Source organism: Cebus imitator, unplaced genomic scaffold, assembly GCF_001604975.1.
Source record: "Cebus imitator isolate Cc_AM_T3 unplaced genomic scaffold, Cebus_imitator-1.0 Scaffold1020, whole genome shotgun sequence".
Taxonomy (NCBI): Eukaryota; Metazoa; Chordata; class Mammalia; order Primates; family Cebidae; genus Cebus; species Cebus imitator.
Genome location: NW_016108335.1, coordinates 31011 through 34701, shown reverse-complemented (window position 1 = coordinate 34701; position 3691 = coordinate 31011). Strand labels below are relative to the sequence as shown.

General features: G+C 41.3%; 1 pseudogene; it reads left to right on the top strand.

The window, feature by feature from the left end:
- The first annotated feature begins 3308 nt into the window (after positions 1 to 3308).
- Positions 3309 to 3691, top strand: part of LOC108298625 — a 13103-nt pseudogene continuing 12720 nt past the window's right edge.

Sequence of the window (3691 nt, the reverse complement as noted above, 5' to 3'; positions counted from 1 at the left end):
AAATAACCTATCTTGTGATTTGGTTGCTGTTGGCATTATACTTTAAGAGGGCTCCATGGAAAATCAGGGAGGTAGTAGCTCTGTCCAGAACACCAAAACTTATAATTTTGTAAATTCCTGAAGCCACTACTATATAAAAATACATGTCTTATATTTACATTCATATCTGAATGGCCTTTATAACATTCATAATGCAATTTCTTGGTTTCCATTATATAATGCCAGAGGGGGTAAATGAGTTAGGACAGCTTTCAAACCAAATTGTTTGGATTGCCAGATCATTACAAAAAACACAGGAAGATTTGAAAATTACACAGGGCTTTGCAAAGCTGTGGAGCATGAGCTCCGCCTTCTCCTGTTCTGTACAGTCAGAGAGCGTTACTAATACACAAAACAGACTTCAGACTGCTTTGGACTGTAAATTTTCCTTGGTTCCAGTCAGCCAGAGTGGTGGGATAAAGGAGAGAATTACTGTTCAACTCACATGTTTTGAAATAAGCCCACTTATGCTAACATTATTCCCTCCTACACAAAATAAAACAAACAAGCAAAAGGTCTTAAGGAAAGAATGAAGTCAAATCTTCTTTTTGGGTTTGTTATAGAAAAAGCAGAATTCCGGTAAGCTGCATATGGCAAAGGAATAAATATGTTCCTGGGATTAGCAGTACAGAGCAATATTAAAGATTATAGCTAGAAATATTCTCTTACCTAACATCAATTATATCTATGTCCTCACAACTTACCTATTAACTATGCACTGAAGCAGAGCTGAAAGACACTATGAATCCTTCATATATGTTCCAAGGAATGACCATCTCTGCCAATCTGGTCAAAACATGAGCGTATTTTGTTATCAAGCATATTTTGTTATTGTCCTTCACTGTGACATCTCTTCCTGCAATTTCTTTGATTTTGCGAATGGTCATGATATTTGGTTGAATTTCTTTTCCTACATTTATTTGGATTTATTTATTTTCTGTCTTATTGATAAAGTGTTCGCTGTGTACAGGGCATCCTGCAGTTGTAAGGAAAATCGAGATCGTTAAGACATCTTCCTGTGCCATGAGAAACGTGCCATCTCATAGAGAAGCTATAGTGGAATGCAGTGAAGTAGGGCCTAAAGCTGAAAAATGCCATTGGCATTGGAGTCAAAGAAAGAAGGAGGCTCTTATGTTGGGGGCTTGGAGGAAATCCTTATAGAGAAAGTAGGACTTGAAATGGATCTCAAGAGATGGAAATAATTTCTATAGATGCATATTGTGAGGGAGAAAGGGGGAGTTTCATGTTCAAGAGACATGATGAGGCAAGGGTGTGTCTGCATGGAGATTTGGGGCATAAATAATGCATATTTTGTGGTCAGGTGTGGGTGCAGCGCAGTACAAAGCCAGGAGAGTTGTGGCCTAAACGTTTGAAAAGGCTGCCCTGAGATCTCATATCAAGGGGGAAGTTTCTGGGCCAGGCAGGGTTGTGATCAGAGCAGGGCTTGGGTGGCAAAGTCAAAGGCGTAAGTGAGAAGTACTGAAGATCAGAATTACAATGTTATGGAGACATAAAAATGGGAGAAACCTGGGATCTGTAGTACTGGATTACTGTTGAGAGCAAAGGAAAGGTAGCCAAGTTACTTTGCATCTATGGCCTCAGAGCCAGGAAGAGGAAAAGTTGCTTTGGATGGGTGTCTGAGATTTTTGAGCCTCTGTAACTTGGTGAATCTTGCTTCCATTACAGAAAGAGAAGAATCTGAGGCAGAGGTTGGTTTGGACCTTGGCGATGATGTGTATTGTTTTAGACATTAATTTTTCAGTGCTGGTGAGATACTCAGGTGGGAATGTTCAAGAGGCACTTGGAAATACAGGCAAAGGTTGCTGGATAGAGATCAAGAATAGAGACATAAATTTGGGATGAATGTTTATGTAGATTATAGCTGAAGCTAGGAGAGTGGAGGATGAGAAAGAAGATGGAAAGAATCTCAGGGAACACCTACATTAATGGTGAGTCAGAGAAAAGAAACCAGTGAAGGAGGCCAAAGAGAAGAGATGAAGGAGAAGCAGAGACTGAAACATCACAGAGGCCAAGGGCTGGAGGGAAGAGCTCATCATCAGAAGTGTGCAATGTCACAGGCAGAGGAGGGTCACTCCCTCTTCCACATTCTCTTGCCAACCTCAGCTCTCAGGAATGGAGAGGCCTACAAAAGCTTTCCGCTTTCTCTGACTTCTCTCTCCATCTCCAGCCCACACCAACTACCACTCCCTAATTAATTTTCTAAAACACTGTTTTCATCTTGTCATCTCCTGGCTGAAAAGCCTACAGTAGCTCCCTCTTGCCTATGGAAATTCAGATGTTGAGCCTGTATTCAGGCTCAATTATTCAGGCTCCATTAATTAACACCATCTTATCTGCCTGGCTTTCTCTTTCATTCAACTCCAATACATTTTGTTCGCGCCAGGCCAGGACTCTCGCTGTCACAACACAAGCCACGCACGTTTTGACTACCATGCATACATTTTTTTCCAGTTTCTCTGCTTTCAATTCCATTTCCCTCCTCCCTGCCAAGACAGACACTATGCCAACATGGAAATTGAAATAAAGCCTCTCTGCTTCATTCTCTTCCCTTATAGTTTGGAACTGATTCTAGCCTATTCATTCATTACATTATTATTTTTTTCTTAATTATTCGAGACTTTTTAAAATTACAGCATTCCTAAAAACAACAAACAAGAGCTTTATTTCTCTGTATCCTAAAAGCATCCCGCAAAGCATGGATTGTACGGCAGATACTTACTTGTAGACTGGGACTATTTGAACTTATCTATTTAATGTGGTTTAATGTGTTGGTAATTGCCCAAGATATGCTCCAAGGTACTCCCATTGCAAAACACTATCTCCACCCTCCGCCACTTTTGGAGATTCATTCATTCAGATCACGAAGGCTTTACTGCTACGCCATGAAGACAGTGGCCTAATAGGGTAGCCACGACCAAACCTTTCCATTTTCACAGAATGCTGTATTGGATGGTGATGTTCTCTGTGTTCCAAAGTTTGCTATAGAATAAGAAAACCCTTATAAAAAGTTAAACCTTATTAACTACCTCTTGAACAGTTAAGAGGGGCAGCTGGGAAGAAATAGCAGAGGACACCTGAAAACCAATGTTACTTGCTTTGAATTGTGCCCCCCAGTGTTATCCTGGAGTTTCTTTTTTGCAGGAGAAAGTAACCATTTTGTAAAACTGAAGTTTCGTTTTTGTCTTTCATTCCTTACTATCGCCATTACTCTTGGGGAGCAATATTGCTCCTAACTCTTCTTTGGAGGAATGGCTTCCACACCTAAACTGGCATCTTCAGGTAAGCTATAGGTCCATTCCTAGGGAAAATCAGGACCAACATGGGGCTAGAGGGAAGCAGGGCCTTCAGAATATGCTAGATGGCAAGCTGTGATCAGCATCTGGTCCCCAAACTTGGCCCAGGTAGAAAGAAGTGAAATCTCTGTATAGGACATTTTTCAAAAGACATAGTTTGCATTTGGGAGGCCAAGGCACGTGGATCACTTGAAGTTAGGAGTTCAAGACCAGCCTAGCCAACATGGTGAATCCCTGTCACTACGAAAAATATACAAAAATCAGCCAGGCGTGGTGGTGCGTGCCTGTGGTCCCAGCTACTCCGGAGACTGAGGCAGGAGAATTGCTTGAATCCAGGA